The 18271-nt window shown below is 41.4% G+C and overlaps 1 long non-coding RNA gene across 1 annotated transcript; it reads left to right on the forward strand.

The window, feature by feature from the left end:
• The first annotated feature begins 2081 nt into the window (after positions 1-2081).
• Positions 2082-15300, forward strand: LOC109865545 (uncharacterized). Its single transcript, XR_004204482.1, has 6 exons — positions 2082-2471; positions 4342-4400; positions 5392-5532; positions 5634-5797; positions 11047-11133; positions 12917-15300. It is a non-coding gene; the product is annotated as an uncharacterized LOC109865545 (long non-coding RNA).
• Positions 15301-18271: the final 2971 nt, after the last annotated feature.

An 18271-nucleotide genomic window follows, 5' to 3' on the forward strand; every position in this document is an offset into this window, starting at 1 on the left:
GGACTTCCTGACGGGCCGTCCCAGGTGGTAAAGGTAGGTAACAACACATCTGCCACGCTGATCCTCAACACAGGGGCCTCTCATGGGTGTGTGCTTAGTCCCTCCTGTACTCCCTGTTCACTCATGACTGCACGGCCAGGCACGACTCCAACATCATCATTAAATTTGCCGATAACACAACAGTGGTAGGCCTGATCACAGACAACAACGAGACAGCTTGTAGGGAGGAGGACAAAGACCTGGTCGTGTGGTGCCAGGACAACAACCTCTCCCTCAACGTGATCAAGACAAAGGAGATGATTGAGGACTACAGGAAAAAGAGGACTGAGCACCCCCCCATTCTCATCGACGGAGTTGCAGTGGAGCAGGTTGAGAGCTTCAAGTTCCTTGGTGGCCACATCACCAACAAACTAACATTGTCCATGCACACCAAGACAGTCGTGAAGCGGACACGACAAAACCTATTCCCCCTCAGGAGACTGAAAATAATTGTCATGGGTCCTCAGATCCTCAAAAGGTTCTACAGCTGCACCATCACTGCCTGGTATGGTAACTGCTTGGCCTTTGACCGCAACGTCCTACAGAGGGTCAGTACATCACTGGGGCCAAGCTTCCTGCCATCCAGGACCTCTATACAGGCAGTGTCAGAGGAAGGCCCTAAAAATTGTCAAAGACTCTAGCCACCCTAGTCATAGACTGTTCTCTCTGCTACCGCACAGCAAGCGGTACAGGAGCGCCAAGTCTAGGTCCAAGAGGCTTCTAAATAACTTCTATCCCCAAGCCATAAGACTCCTGAACATCTAGTCAAATGGCTACCCAGACTGTTTGCATTTCCCCCTCCCCTCCCCTCCCCTCTCCACACCACTGCCACTCTCTGTTGTCATCTATGCCAAGTTACTTGAATAACTCTACCTACATGTACATACTACCTCAACTAACCGGTGCCCCCGCATATTGACTCTGTGCCGGCACCCCCTGTATTTATTGTTATTTTTTACTGCTGTTCTTTAATTACTTGTTACTTTTATCTCTTATCCTTATCTGTATTTTTTTGAAACTGCATTTTTGGTTAGGGGCTCGTAAGTAAGTATTTCACTGTAAGGTCTACCTGTTGTATTCGGCACATGTGACTAATACAATTTGATTTGTTTTCCTGACACCACACTCCGACTGCCCCCTGTAGACTGTCTCGTCATTGTTGGTGATCAAGCCCACTACTGTTGTCATCTGTAAACTTGATGATTGAATTGGCGGCATGCAAGAGCACGCAGTTGTGGGTGAACAGGGAGTACAGAAGAGGGTTGAGCACACACACTTGTGGGGCCCCCGTGTTGAGGGTCAGCGAAGTGATGTTGTTTCCTACCTTCACCACCTGGGGGCGTCAGAAAGTCCAGGACCCAGTTCCACAGGGCGGGGTTCAGACCCAGGGACTCCAGCTTGATGATGAGCTTGGAGGGTACTATGGTGTTGAATGATGAGCTGTAGTCAGTGAACAGCATTCTTACATAGGTATTATTTTTGTCCAGATTGGATAGGGCAGTGTGCAGTGCGATGACGATTGCGTCATCTGTGGACCTGTTGGGGCGGTATGCAAACGGCTCGATATATAATAACATACATTTCATATAATTTTTTTATTAAATATGCACTAGACAATTTATCCCTCTCATATGTACATATCAATTTTATACTAAATGTTATACTAAATGTATTTTAACTGCCTGTTTGCACATTCTATGTACCCTTTGATCAATTGTTATTCACCTCTTAGATTGTGTATTATTTCATCTTTATTTAACTAGGCACGTCAGTTAAGAACACATTCTTATTTACAATAACGGCCTACCAATTTTGTACTTGCTGTTGTTGGCCTACATGCAACAAAGCATTTCATTGTAAGGTACTACTCTAGTCCTTGTGTAACAGGGTTGAAATAGACATCCTAGTTGTAGAGTTTTGTCATAATTTAGCAGTAGTTGTGGAGCCACCTGCTGTATTGGTTGAGTAACTGCATCGCCGTGTGTATCTATATGTGTGCGCATGATCACGCGGTATTCAGCCAAAGAATTGTTAAACTTTGATGGATGTATGTATCGTGATCCATGCTGCACCCAGTGTTTTCACTTTTAAAATTAGATCTAATGCATGTTAGGCTGTAACCCGTATTGTTTCATAAGCATTATCGATGTTGACACGTTATAGTGTGATAGTGTTACAGAGTTGTGTCTTGTATTTATCATTTTATGGACATTTTATGGACATTTACAAAAATGTCACGTTGCGTTATGCTGAAGGGTAGCTAACGTTCGCCTTGTACTTTGCTAATGAGGCTAGTCTCCTCGTGAAGTGTAAGTGTATTTTTATTTTATGTTTCACGGCACTTTTATGTTTCACGGCACGGCACTTGTTTCACGGCATGGTGGGTTTACAGTTGTGCTGAAGTTCACACAGTGTTGTGTATGTATTCGCAGGTACGTGCTCCCAAATTATATGTAATAATGATATGTTACTGTACATGTTTAGCCCATGTGCTGTGGTGATTTGTTGTGGCTGTCAGACAGAGTCATTATAAGTTGAGCGCTCTGTAGCCATGTTATAAATGCAATAATGTATCAAATGTATGTTATAAATAGACATTTCACTTTTCAAAAAGTATTAGAGTTGCAGCCAGAGTTGTTCAACTTTTATGGAGATTGCTTGGTTTGTTTGTAATTGTAATGAAGTTTACACAGTGTTGTGTATGTTATTTGCAGAATAAACCGTGAAAGAGAAGAGCACTGTGTTCTTTGTCGATGAGATATATAAAAGCCGTTACACTTGCATTTGATAATAAACGTACTTGACTGACAATGGATGGCAATTAACCCCGTTTTTTGCTGCTATACAAAGTCTAACCTATTTAATGGTTTAATGGTTCTTTAGAACCTAAGAAAAAAGTTATTTATATAGCCATACAGGTTCCATTCATAACCTTTTAAGCATGGCTTTAATATACATTTTAAAAACATCAAATAGGGTTTAACTATCTTTAAAGCAAAGAACTTTCAATATTTAAAACTATAATTTTTTGGGAGTGTACCAAATGTTTTAGTGTGTTAGATTATTCAAAGTGAATACCTCCAACTCTTGGCGCCAACCCCTAGTCATATGACTCCCCTGCTATTTCGTGTGGAGACCCCAGGGATAAGTTACCAATTTGCAGCATTGCTAGCTAGCTACATGCGACTATAACATGTTAGATTGGTTACATTCAATAGCTAGCTAGCTAACTTCATGAAATCTGTAAGTGACCTATTTTTCCCTACCTGACATTTTAAATAGCTTAGGTGTCAAAAATATATTTTCTTTATGAAACTGCAACTGGACCGTGAAAAATGTAGTGTAGGCAAGGTAACCTGGCTAGGTTAGCTAGCTAGGAATTTCTGGCAATGAGCTAGCTAGCTAGCTTGTCAGGCAGCCTTAAAAGCTAGCAAGATGCATATCGGACTTATAGCAAGTGCTGAAAACTGAAATGGTTTGCTGTCCACTAACATTTGTGAGCTAAATCAAGGAGCTTGTTCTTTGTGATTGCTAGCTAGCTATCAAAGTTAACGTCTTTAGTGTTAAGGGTTGCGTCAATTCGAATCTGGTTTCAGAACAGGTATGACACTGAGTCACCGATTTGTATACTATGTACTTTTTATTAGCTAAGCAATAAGTGGTAAATGCAATTTTCGTATACGGGTTCGCTGTAACACCACGCAGGGTAGAACAGAGAACTAGCCAACACACTAACGGTATCTTCTTTAATACTCTGACAGAAGTAGTTCCTGCTTCTGAGCTGGCCTATCACAGAGTAGAGACTGGGCGTGGTTTAAACTCACTCAGCCTATTGTTGATTGTTGGTGCACGAACTGGTCCCAGCCCCTAGGCGCTTCAGCGGTCAGGCGTTGTAGCTGTGTAGAATATCTATGCGCTCATACTCTCGATAGAGTTTTCACACACCTGGCTCCTGTTATCTAATAAAAGACTGTTTGTTCTCTACACTACGTTCTGTATGTGTCCCCCGCAACTCATTGCACAGTTCCGTTTTTTATGTTATTCTGTATTTGTCCATCAAGAGAAAGGCCCATGGCCCTGAAACTGTTAACAATGTCTCAAGTCAGCTATGTTGCATAACACATACAGCATTGTGTACATACAGCACACACAAGCCAACAGCAAATAATATTTAATCACATATGATATGGTAACGGGCTATAGTGCATAACACTGAACCTCACATTAGCTGCCCAAGTAAAATGAGCAGGTGTACTAGCTAGGAGCTAGCTACTCACTATCTAGTTCTCATTTTTCTTTTAGGTTGTGTGAGCTAACTTAGCTGGCAAGGGGCCACTACTGAGGACGCTAGCTATTAAAAGGTGAGGTCTGTAGTTAGCTAACTATAGCTAACGCAATTTAATAAACGTTTTATGTTTGTAGCTGTCTTAACAGTGCTATGTAAATGTGTGCTTGGATAGTGTTAACTTACCTAGCTAAATAATGAGTTAGCTTGGCAAACATTTGCATGTAGCTGACGTTACTGTGTAGACGAGAAGGCGGGAAGAGTGTCTGCCACTTGCCATTTAAGGTAAAGTCTCCCTCTACTTTTTTGTTGTTAAAAATCGTAGTATCACAAACAACTGTTTTAGTACAGCATGTCATAATGTTGTATGCCATTCCCCTGTTGACCTTCCTGACAGTAAGACCTGCTCCTCTCCATTACCCAACATACAGCCCACAGTAACTTCAATGCTATTTATATTTTAATGTTAACAATACCTTCATAAACACAACCAAATATACAGTATAAGAATGTTTAATTACTGTTAGAATGTTGCTTTTAGCTTGAATCGAGGCCCAACACGCCTTGTTAACTGTTAAGTGCTGGTACAGAGATCATATAATCACTTAACCATGACAATCAATTAAATGAAAATATTTTGTATTATTCAATATTAATAGATATTCTTACCTGACAATTTAACGTGTTCTGCACTGTTTATGATTTAAAAAATATCTCAAGCTACTTTTTGAATATTTTCATGCCTCACAGGTGCTTTTTACATTTATTTTTGTATAAATTTATAAGGTTTAGCAACATTATCTCTTCCCACCAAAAAGCAAGAAAGTGTTGGTTACTTTTTGCATTTCCATCTCCTGACCTAGTCAGCCATTATAATTATGCTTTAAAAGTTAGTGGTATTAGCTGAGACATAACCAATATCCCGATCTGTATGGAGTCTTAGTTATCCAAAACTAATATAGTGTTTTTGATATTGGATAAAAAAACGTACTCTTTTTTTCAGCAGCCAATAGGCTATTAAAATTAGGTGAAATCCATATGTTATGGTCACTTTTCTGTGGTTACAGATGGCCTATTTGGGATTGAAAGGTGGCTGTGATGTGAAAGAGTGTGTGGAGGATCATGGCACACATGACCTTTCAAAGACCATGAACTGGAGGGGAATGCCAACTGCAGCTGCCAACTGCAGCTCAAAGGGATAGTTAATTGTAAGTTAATGTTATACTGTTGCCAAAGTCCTTCATGAATACTAGAAAGCATAGAAAGAAACTTCTAAATTAACCAAATAAACCCCCATTTTCATCTAAAGCTGCAGTGTGGAGAAACCGACTCACGTTCAGTGCAACTAACAAAGAAGTGGGGGAAAAAGCTGTGTTTTTTTGTTTTTCCTTGGTTTGTGTGACCAACTTGCACCAAATTTCCTGAAGATGTTCAGGAAGATGATCATCTTCAGGAAGATGAACGCTGCTTCAGGTAAGTTACTCAACCTAATGATGAATATTTAAAAAAACATGGCATTTATATGATGAATACAGATTAGGGTCCTAAATACTGAAATTGTCCTTCAACTGCTGTAATTTGAATTCCTAACTTTTGAATCAGATTGTTACCTGGTCCTGTCCGGACCAACCAAATGTGGGGCTGTAGCTCAAGAAGAGTCGCATTGTAGTTTTATCAAATTTTTATCAAATCAATCACATGCGCCGAATAAAACAGCTGTGGACCTTACTGCAGGGGTGGGCAACTCCAGTCCTCGAGGGCCTGATTGGTATCACACTTTTCCTCCATCCCTAGCAAACAGATGATTAATCAAATTGCATTCTAAACTGAAGATCATGATTAGGTGATTATTGAAGTCAGGTGTGTTAGCTGGTGCAAAACTGTGATACCAATCAGGCCCTCGAGGACTGGAATTTCCCACCCCTGCCTTACAGTGAAATGCTTACTTATGAGCCTCTAACCAACAGTGCAGTTTAAAAAAAAAATAAGGCCAAGAGATAAAAGTAACGAGCAATTAAAAAGCAGCAGTAAAAAATAACAATATATACAAGGGGGTGCCGGTACAGAGTCAATGTGCGGGGGCACCGGTTAGTTGAGGTAGTGTGTACATGTAGGTAGAATTATTAAAGTGACTATCCATAGATGACAACAGAGAGTGTGTGGGGGGGGGGGGGTGCTCCGGCACCGCTTGCCATGCGGTAGCAGAGAGAACAATCTATGACTTGGGTGGCTGGAGTCTTAGACAATTGTCCTGGCACCACACGGCCAGTTCTCTGACCTCCTCCCTATAGGCTGTCTCGTTGTTGTTGGTGATCAGGCCTACCACAAATGTAATGATGGTGTTGGAGTCGTGCCTGGCCGTTCATGAGTGAACAGGGAGTACAGCAGGGGGCTGAGCACGCACCCCTGAGAGGCCCCTGTGTTGAGGATCAGCGTGGCAGATGTGTTGTTACCTACCCTTACCACCTGGGGGTGGCCCGTCAGGAAGTCCAGGATCCAGTTGCAGAGGGAGGTGTTTAGTCCCAGGGTCCTTAGCTTATGGATGAGCTTTGAGGGCACCATGGTGTTGAACACTGAGCTGTAGTCAATGAATAGCATTCTCACATAGGTGGTCCTTTTGCCCAGGTGGGAAAGGGCAGTTTGGCGCACAATAGAGATTGTATCATCTGTGGATCTGTTAGGGTGGTATGCATATTGGAATGGGTCTAGGGTTTCTGGGATGATGGTGTTGATGTGAGCCATGACCAGCCTTTCAAAGCACTTCATGGCTAAAGACGCAAGTGCTACAGGTCGGTTGTCATTTAGGCAGATTACCTTAGTGTTCTTTGGCACAGGCACTATAGTGGTCTGCATAAAACATGTTGGTATTACAGACTCGGACAAGGAGAGATTGAAAATGTCAGTGAAGACACTGTTGTGAATGTCAGTGAAGACACAGTTGGTCAGCGCATGCTCGCAGTACACGTCCTGGTAATCCAGCCTTGTGAATGTTGACCTGTCTAAAGGTCTTACTCACATCAGCTGCGGAGAGCGCGATCACACAGTCTTCCGGTATAGCTGGTGCTGTCATGCATGTTTCAGTGTTATTTGCCTCGAAGCGAGCATAGAAGTAGTTTAACTCGTCTGGTAGGCTCGTCACTGGGCAGCTCTCGGCTGTACATCCCTTTGTAGTCTGTAATGGTTTGCAAGCCCTGCCCCATCCGACGAGCATCAGAGCAGGTGTAGTACGACTCTATTTTAGTCCTGTATTGATGCTTTGCCTGTTTGATGGTTCGTCGGAGGGCATAGCGTCGGAGGGCATAAGCTTCCGGGTTAGAGTCCCACTCCTTGAAAGCTGCAGCTCTAGCCTTTAGCTCAGTGCGGATGTTACCTGTAATACATGGCTTCTGGTTGGGGTATATATGCACAGTCACTGTAGGGACGACGTCATCGATGCACTTATTGATGAAGCCAATGACAGATGTGGTGTACTCCCCAATGATATTGGAGGAATCCCGGAACATATTTGTCTCTGCTAGCAAAACAGTCCTGTAGTTTAGCATCTGCTTCATCTGACCACTTTTTTTTATTGATCTAGTCACTGGTGCTTCCTGCTTTAATTTTTGCTTGTAATCAGGAGGATGGAATTATGGTAAGATTTGCCAAATGGAGGGCGAGGGATATCTTTGTATGTGTCTCTGTGTGTGGAGTATAGGTGGTCCAAAGTTCTTTTCACCCTGGTTGCACATTTAACATGCTGATAGAAATTTGGTAGAACTGATTTAAGTTTCCCTGCATTAAAGTCCCCGGCTACTAGGAGTGCCACCTCTGGGTGAGCATTTATTTTGCTTGTAAACCAAATGTACAAATCTCAGTCCAACCCTGTCTTTATTGTTGTATCATTTTTTTCACACGGGCAGAGAAAGTGTCTCTTGGAATTTGCGGCCCAAATGAGGCTTTCTTAAAGCAGACCTCCGGTTTCATTGTCAGTGCAACCTTGTTCCGGCTAGAATAAGAGAACCTTTGCTGAGTTGTTTGCTAAAATGCGGTTAAAAGGTGGGTCACTTCTGGCTGAGTTACGGCTGCTGCATCTGGACATGTGTTGTCGAGTGAACTAGCCGTGTCAGTTCGCACAAACTATAGCTGGCCTTGTTGAGTTATCTAGCTAACGTTGGCAAGTTAGCGCTTTAGCATGGGAGCTAACGTTGGCAAAGTGGTTTATTTTTTCAACAAGCTTGCGTTAAGTAGTAAAGGAAACACTTGTGTTTGAACCACTGAGTTGGCTGTCATTCTTTGTAAGTGTACTTTTCTTTGTCTAATTATACGGCCCTCGCTGTATTTATCGCTGTTGGCATACTCTGTCCTAGTTTCAAGCCATGTTTGTAGCTAGCTACCGAGGCTAATACAATGAAGCAGAATGACTCTTGACATTTTGGTCAGAATGCTGATGATTTGTTCAGGAATCGGCTTTGGAAATCATTCGCGAGTCACATGCTGTAATATGTTGGGAATTTATTATTTTTAAGGAATCAATTATTTTTTGAGTGGATCAGCGCATGCTCGCAGTACACGTCCTGGTAATCCATCTGGCCCTGCAGCCTTGTGAATGTTGACCTGTGTGTAATTTATGTATTTTTAACATTTTATAATGGTTGTTAATTTCGTAAAATGTGAAACAAACTGAAATTAGAAACTTAGCCTCTTACATTAACTGCAGTAAAATATTTAGAATGGTAAATTATTTTGCTAGCTAAATCTGACCAGAAAAGTTCAAATTACATGATCTTGAATTGATTATGAATGGTTAAAAATATGAAGAATAGTCTCTTTTTTAATTTTTTATAATGATTTATATAATCATAGCCTACTGTAATAAGGTTACATTATGCCAGGTACAGCCCTTTAAAAATGCTAAAGGGTCCATTTGGCTACAACTACACTTGCAGCTCAATTCTGATCTTTTGCCCAATTATTGGCAAAAAAGCTGATCTGATTGGTCAAAATACCAATTACAGTGCCTTGCGAAAGTATTCGGCCCCCTTGAACTTTGCGACCTTTTGCCACATTTCAGGCTTCAAACATAAAGATATAAAACTGTATTTTTTTGTGAAGAATCAACGACAAGTGGGACACAATCATGAAGTGGAACGACATTTATTGGATATTTCAAACTTTTTTAACAAATCAAAAACTGAAAAATTGGATGTGCAAAATTATTCAGCCCCTTTACTTTCAGTGCAGCAAACTCTCTCCAGAAGTTCAGTGAGGATCTCTGAATGATCCAATGTTGACCTAAATGACTAATGATGATAAATACAATCCACCTGTGTGTAATCAAGTCTCCGTATAAATGCACCTGCACTGTGATAGTCTCAGAGGTCCGTTAAAAGCGCAGAGAGCATCATGAAGAACAAGGAACACACAAGGCAGGTCCGAGATACTGTTGTGAAGAAGTTTAAAGCCGGATTTGGATAAAAAAAGATTTCCCAAGCTTTAAACATCCCAAGGAGCACTGTGCAATCGATAATATTGAAATGGAAGGAGTATCAGACCACTGCAAATCTACCAAGACCTGGCCGTCCCTCTAAACTTTCAGCTCATACAAGAAGAAGACTGATCAGAGATGCAGCCAAGAGGCCCATGATCATTCTGGATGAACTGCAGAGATCTACAGCTGAGGTGGGAGACTCTGTCCATTGGACAACAATCAGTCGTATATTGCACAAATCTGGCCTTTATGGAAGAGTGGCAAGAAGAAAGCCATTTCTTAAAGATATCCATAAAAAGTGTTGTTTAAAGTTTGCCACAAGCCACCTGGGAGACACACCAAACATGTGGAAGAAGGTGCTCTGGTCAGATGAAACCAAAATGGAACTTTTTGGCAACAATGCAAAACGTTATGTTTGGCGTAAAAGCAACACAGCTCATCACCCTGAACACACCATCCCCACTGTCAAACATGGTGGTGGCAGCATCATGGTTTGGGCCTGCTTTTCTTCAGCAGGGACAGGGAAGATGGTTAAAATTGATGGGAAGATGGATGGAGCCAAATACAGGACCATTCTGGAAGAAAACCTGATGGAGTCTGCAAAAGACCTGAGACTGGGACGGAGATTGTCTTCCAACAAGACAATGATCCAAAACATAAAGCAAAATCTACAATGGAATGGTTCAAAAATAAACATATCCAGGTGTTAGAATGGCCAAGTCAAAGTCCAGACCTGAATCCAATCGAGAATCTGTGGAAAGAACTGAAAACTGCTGTTCACAAATGCTCTCCATCCAACCTCACTGAGCTCGAGCTGTTTTGCAAGGAGGAATGGGAAAAAATGTCAGTCTCTCGATGTGCAAAACTGATAGAGACATACCCCAAGCGACTTACAGCTGTAAACGCAGCAAAAGGTGGCGCTACAAAGTATTAACTTAAGGGGGCTGAATAATTTTGCACGCCCAATTTTTCAGTTTTGGATTTGTTAAAAAAGTTTGAAATATCCAATAAATGTCGTTCCACTTCATGATTGTGTCCCACTTGTTGTTGATTCTCCACAAAAAAATACAGTTTTATATGTTTATGTTTGAAGCCTGAAATGTGGCAAAAGGTCGCAAAGTTTAAGGGGGGCGAATACTTTCGCAAGGCACTGTAATAGAAAAAAGCATCAGAATTGGGCTACCTTTGTAAACGAGGCCATATAGATGGATACATGTTGTATCCCACATGGGTTTTTCTATGTCTGGCCCAACAGCAACACTACCTGAGGGGGCTGATTTCCCAATGAATACTGTCCAGGATGTGGAGGCAGGCAATAGAGCAAAAGTTACTCAAAACAGCGGTAGGTGCTCTGAAAGGGATGTTTTACAAAAAAATATTTATTGTACTATTTTATTAATTAGTCCAGTGTTTATATACAGTGCTTTTGGAAAGTATTCAGACACCTTGACCTTTTTCCACATTTTGTTACGTTACAGCCTTATTCTAAAATGGGTTAAATAAAAAAAATCATCAATCTACACACAATACCTCATAATGACAAAGCGAAAACAGGATTTTATACATGTTTGCACATTTATTAAAATTTAAAACAGAAATACCTTATTTACATAAGTATTCAGACCATTTGCAATGACACTCAAAATTGAGCTCGGGTGCATCCTGTTTCCATTGATCATCCTGTGTGGTAAATTCAATTGATTGGACATGATTTGGAAAGGCACACACCTGTCCAAATAAGGTCCCACAGTTAACCATGCGTGTTAGCGCAAAAACCTAGCCATGAGGTCAAAGGAATTGTCCGTAGAGCTCCAAGACAGGATTGTGTCGAGCACAGATCTGGGGAAGGATACCAAAAAATTGCTCCAGCGTTGATGGTCCCCAAGAACACAATGGCCTCCATCATTCTTAAATGGAAGAAGTTTTAACCACCAAGAATCTTCTTAGAGCTGGTCACCTGGCCAAACTGAGCAATCGGGGGAGAAGGGCGTTGGTCAGGAAGGTGACCAGGATCTTGAATGGTCACTCTGATAGAGCTCCAGAGTTCCTCTGTGAAGGTTGAATAACCTTCCAGAAGTACAACCATCTTTGTAGGACTACAACAATCAGGCCTTTATGGTAGAGTGGCCAGACTGAAGCCACTCCTCAGTAAAAGTCACATGACAGCCCACTTGGAGTTTGCCAAAAGGCACCTAAAGGACTCTCAGACCATGATAAACAAGATTTTCTGGTCTGATGAAACCGAGATTGAACTCTTTGGCCAGAATGCCAAGTGTCACGTCTGGAGGAAACCTGGCACCATCCCTACGGTGAAGCATGGTGGTGGTGGCAGCATCATGCTATGGGGATGTTTTTCAGCGGCAGGGCCTGGGAGACTTGTTGGGATCGAGGGAAAGATGAACAGAGCAAAGTACGGCGAGATTATTGATGAAAACCTGCTCCAGAGCTCTCAGGACCTTAGACTGCGGCGAAGGTACACCTTCCAACAGGACAACGACTCTATGCACACAGCCAAGACAATGCAGTTGTGGCTTCGGGACAATTCTCTGAATGTCTTTGAGTGTCCCAGCCAGCCTGCTCTTGAACCCGATCGAACATCTATGAAGAGACCTGAAAATAGCTGTGCAGCAACGCTCCCCATCCAACCTGACATAGCTTGACAGGATCTGCAGAGAAGAATGGGAGAAACTCCCCAAATACAGGTGTGCCAAGCTTGTCGCATCATACCCAAGAAGACTCGAGGCTGTTATCACTGCCAGAGGTGCTTCAAGAAAGTAAAGGGTCTGAATACTTATGTAAATGTTCTATTTCCATTTAGTTATTTAATTTTTTGAAATATTTTCTTAACCTTCTTTTGTTTCGTCATTATGGGGTATTGTGTGTAGACTGACTTTCCGAATGCACTGTATTCAGATTTAGAAAACTTAAATGTCCTCAGAGGCAAATCATTTAGCAGCAGTCATAAAACATATACAATTTAAAATAATAAGCAAAGGATATTTGCAAGCAACTAGGCAGGGTAAGGGCAGTTTGATAGTGCTATGTGCAATTAGTTCAACATTTTGTTAAGTTACAAAATTGCATTCAGAATAAAAGAGTGCTTGACCCTATTTTGTTTACCTTAGGTTGTCTGTACCTGCGGCCAGAGGGAAGGATCTGGATTTCGGATTGGAGTGGATGGGAAGAGTCAACCAATACCAATATAATACCAAAAAGTGTGCATGCTAGCAACCAAGTTTTCAAGATGGAGCACTTTCAGTCCAGAGCCAAAGGTATGATGATGCAAAATGATCATTGCGTATAATTAGCATCATTATGCTTTTTGCTCTGTAATGCAATCATTGTCCTGGGGACCCAAAGAAGTGTACTTTTTTGTTTCTGCCCTAACACCCCCACATATTATTTAAATTAAGAAACTCATCAAACCTTGAATTGAATAAGGTATGTGAGTACTGCTGTACTGAAAGTTCTCTATCTTTGGTCCCAGGATGACAGCCCAATTGAAAACCACATTTTACAGCCTACTTACTGTAGGTCACACTTCACACCCATTTGGGAAAACACCTGGGTCCCATGCGGGTACTAAAAGTGTGGTAACCCACATGGCCCCCTGGTTTTAGCCCAGGTGGGTTAAAGAAGGCTTAACACTTGGGGCCAATGTCAGATAACCACAAGGAGCCCACACAGTTTTGTCCTTAGTGTCCACACTGGCCCCACATATGGTTGCCATGTTGCGATTTATCTGGGTTCATGTTGGGCTTCACAATTTATAAAGTCCAACATGGCAACCACGTGTGGGGACAACATGTATAATGAGGATTCAACTTTTTGGGGCCCTTGTGGTTTTCCTACATGGGGGCCCAAAATGTTTATAAAAATTACAATCCCCCCTCACATGTTACTGTCAAGTTCAACACAGCAAAAACAATATATTTGGGCTACACTGCACATTATACACTTTCTGCCTGTGGACATCTGTTCTACAATGTGCCAGCAAAAGTGAGAGAGGGAAAGTGTGTGGTGTTCCTTTCCCCTTTACAGTGGCATCCAGTTTAAGCCAGGCCCAGCTCCAGCTACACTTTTTCCCTGAATCCACTTGTTTAAAAGTGCAACGCCTCATTTTCACCTAATTCTCTCATTCTGAAAATTAACCACATACTGTCGAGGGAAAACATTAGTTTACAGATAATGGTTAGCTAGTTAACATTTCACACAGATTGCCAGGGTCCAGTAAGTAACTGAGTTATAACTTGAACCAGCAAGGAGTTGTATACCAGCTAATACTATAGCCAATTGGTTAGGTTACTAATGTTAGCTCATCTGATGTTGTAACATTAGCTAGCTAACGTTAGCTGTCTGACTTTATTAGCAAGCAAATTTTCACACCATAAACTCAATTATTTGATCAGATGAGTTGACTATTGTTGCTCAAAATTTCTCTGACTAGCTAATAGAGAATTCGATCCAGCTAGCAAGATACTTAACAATGCTAATACTTGTTCCTCCACACATTTTCCCTCACATCAAATTTTCCAAATGCCAGTTGTTTTTCAATTACAGCTCATGAAGTACTCTTCATCACCTTCTCACCTAACGTTACCTCTTCATTATCGTTCAGCGGACGCGCTGCTGTAACTGCCTTTCTACTCTATGCAGGTCTTTCCATGGTGCGCGCTGATGCTGTAAACGAATCACGTAGGCCACCTATTTTGGACTCAAGACGGGAAATTTCTAGACTAGTTTGCAGCCCTGGTGTCTGGGTGTCCTCAATTTGCAGGGGGCAGACAAGTTTTCTGTCACTCAGTCAGCGGCAGGGTAGCGGTTAGAGCGTTGGACTAGTAACCGGAAGGTTGCAAGTTCAAATCCCCGAGCTGACAAGGTACAAATCTGTCGTTCTACCCCTGAACAGGCAGTTAACCCACTGTTCCTAGGCCGTCATTGAAAATAAGAATTTGTTCTTAACTGACTTGCATAGATAAATAAAGGTAAAATTGCAAAGTTCATACTTTTTTCCCATACCCTCACCCACTTGTTAGATATTATGCACATTGATAGCTTGCTAGTCTAGCAAAATGTCATTTGATTTATAATAGTAACAGGCTAACCAGTCTGGTTCCAGAGCATTTCATATTATTCAGAAAGTAAATCAAAGATTATTCTGAAATCCAAATCCAAGAGGTTAAAGTTATGGGGAAGGGTTAGCTAAAATAGTTAGGGTTAGCTAAAATTGTTTAGGATTAGCAAAGATGCTAAGTAGTTGCAAAGTAACTAAAAAGTAGTAAGTAGTTGAAAAGGTGTAAAAGTGATGATAAGGTTATATGGATTTATGTTAGGCTTTTTGGTGGACCCCTGTGGGCAAATGTGTGATAACCCATGTCAACCCCAGGTTTTAGCCCATGTTGTTTAAAGGGTTCGTTGTCTCTTCCACGGGACAGTTGAGCTAACGTAGGCTAATGCGATTTAGCATGAGGTTGTAAGTATCAAGAACATTTCCCAGGACACAGACATATCTGATATTGGCAGAAAGTTTAAATTATTGTTAATCTAACTGCACTATCCAATTTACAGTAGCTATTATAGTGAAAGAATATCATGCTATTGTTTGAGAGTGGACAATTTTGAACATGAAGAGTTACTAAATAACAAATTAGGCACATTTGGGCAGTCCTGATACAACATTTTGAACAGAAATGCAATGGTTCTTTGGATCAGTCTAAAACCTTGCACATACACTGCTGCCATCCAGTGGCCAAAATCGAAATTGCACCTGGGCTGGAATAATACATTATGGCCTTTCTCTTGCATTTCAAAGATGATGGTACAAAAAAATGCAAAAGAACGGTTGTTTTTTTCCTTTCTATTGAACTTTTACCAGATCTATTGTGTTATGTTCTCCTACATTCCTTTCACATTTCCACAAACTTCAAAGTGTTTCCGTTCAAATGGTACCAAGAATATGCATATCCTTGCTTCAGGGCCTGAGCTACAGACAGATAGATTTGGGTCATTTTAGGCAAAAATTTTAAAAGGGGGTGGATCCTTAAGAGGTGAACGTTATTTTTGCACACATGTTGCCTTATGCAATTGATCAATGTCTATAATGGCCACTATAATAGAGCAAAAATAGAATACCTGTTTGTTTCATTCTATTTCTAATTGAAGATGTTATGCATGTGGTCACAAGCGTTCTATTATAAAGGCTGTCATGGCTAACTGTAGTGTATTATTTTTTCAGTTAAGTCTAGGCAACAGATAACATTGGATTGCTTTCTTTAATTTTTTTGCTGGGAGTTAGGTTCACATTAACCACTTTATTTTACACACAGAGACTGATCATGTCAATCGTATTCGTTGTTGTTTAATTAGTTAAATCCTGCATTCCCCTAGCTGCATTTCCCAAAAGGGATTTTTTTTTGCATGTTTCAGTGGAACAAAAAAAAAGTGTCACCTTTTTGGGCCCTCACCAGTTTTCATGCACGAGACACACACACCCCTCCACGCACTGCTCCTAGTCCCCCCCCCCCCCCCCCCCCCTATAAACGTACAGAGAGAGGTCTTTTGACAACATCTACTTAGGCATATTAAAACACAAAAAAATATTCAGATCACATCTGTAAATTGACAGTTGTGATCTGAATATTTTTTTGTGTTTTAATATGCCTAAGTAGATGTCGGCACACCCCTACTAAGGCACTAAAGTTACACTGCAAAAAAACGTGGCGAAACAATGAACCTTTTCTCCTGAATAAAAAATATATTATTTTTGAGGGGGAAATCCAATGCAACACATTGCTGAGTACCACTCCATATTTTCAAGCATAGTGGTGGCTGCATCATGTTATGGCTATGCTTGTAATCGTTAAAGGGCAATTTAACCCTGGCTCTGGCGTTGTTTACTTCGAACAACCAACACACAGTAATCTCAGAACTTCTCTAGGCAAGATTATTTTTGAAAACATTTGTTTTTCACTGTTTGTCATCATGCCCATGTGGTATTCTGTGCCTGGCTGTGCTAATTACAAACAAGCACAAGCATGAGTTATCTTTCAACTTTCTACTTACCAGAGATTAACATTTACATTTTATTCATTTAGCAGACGCTCTTATTGTGCTCCGCCCTCAACTTCCGGACTTGTCTCCGTGCTGTTTTGCTGTTTGTTGCTACTTGGCTATCTGCCCAACTTTGGTTTTTACTATTAATACATTCACAAACATAGTTTTTTTTCCTCGCTCAACTTTTTTCATTCAACTTTCTTTTTTTTTCTCCGGACGCTTCATCCAGACATGATTCTACAGGACCTCCACCAGCCTAAAATAGCTAATTAGTAACATTAACACTATGCCATCTAATTGCAGTTGCTGTACTCATAATATACAGGAAAACTATCGCCTTATGGTGAGGATAGCCATGTTGCAAGCACAGTTTCAGATGCAATCGTTAGGCAAGGGCAATTTAAGTGTAGGAAAGGATGAAACCGCGTCTGTGCCACCAGTAAGTACAGATAGTAGTGTAAATCCCCCCCGTAAGTCCCCACAGCTGGACAATTTTCTAAAGGCTTCTGGAAAGAAATGCTGTCGGCATGCTCAACCGGTGTCGCTCATTCAGCCGACAGAACCTTTCAACCGGTTCTCCCCATTAAGCAACAAGTCGGAGTCAGAGGCCGAGCCTTCTCAGGTCTCCACGGGGTCTGAGCCTCCGACCATTAGCTCTGACAAATTTAAAACCTCAGTCATTGGCGACTCCATTACCCGCAATATTAGACTTAAAAAGAATCATCCAGCGATCCTACACTGTTTACCATGGTGCAGGGCTACCGATGTAAAGGATAATCGGAAGATGGTGCTGGCTAAGGCTAAAACAGGCGAGTGTAGAGAGCATAGGATTATTGTTATCCACGCTGGCGACATTAGGGTGAAACAGTCAGAGGTCACCAAGCGCAACAGCTTCAGCGTGTAAATCAACTAGAAAGTGTCGGCATCGTAATGGTCTCTAAACCTCTCCCATTTAGGGGGAGTGAAGAGCTCTACAGCACAGTCTCACAACTCAATTGCTGGTTGAAAATTGTTTTCTAACCCTCCCAAAAGATTGAATTTGTGGGTGAGTCCCATCTTTCTGGGACACAAACAGGACCAAAAGTTGAGCGAGGAAAAAAACTAAGATGTTGGTGAATGTATTAAGAGTAAAAACCAAAGTTTGGCACAAACAGGACCAAGCCTGGCCTGCTGAGGAGTTACGGACTCATCCTAGTTGGAGGGGTGCTCTTATCTTATCTATGAACATAGACAGGGCTCTAACTCCTCTAGCTCCACAATGAGAGAGGGTGCAGGCCAGGCAGCAGGCTGTTAGTCAGCTCAGCTATCCCCATTGAGACTGTCCGTGCCTCGATCTAGGTTGAATAATAAACATCTGCATTTTGAAAGAGTATTTTTATCATTATTTTATTAACAAAAGCATAAAGATGCTGATAAAGAAATACAGT

The sequence above is a fragment of the Oncorhynchus kisutch genome, linkage group LG20, assembly GCF_002021735.2.
Source record: "Oncorhynchus kisutch isolate 150728-3 linkage group LG20, Okis_V2, whole genome shotgun sequence".
Taxonomy (NCBI): domain Eukaryota; kingdom Metazoa; phylum Chordata; class Actinopteri; order Salmoniformes; family Salmonidae; genus Oncorhynchus; species Oncorhynchus kisutch.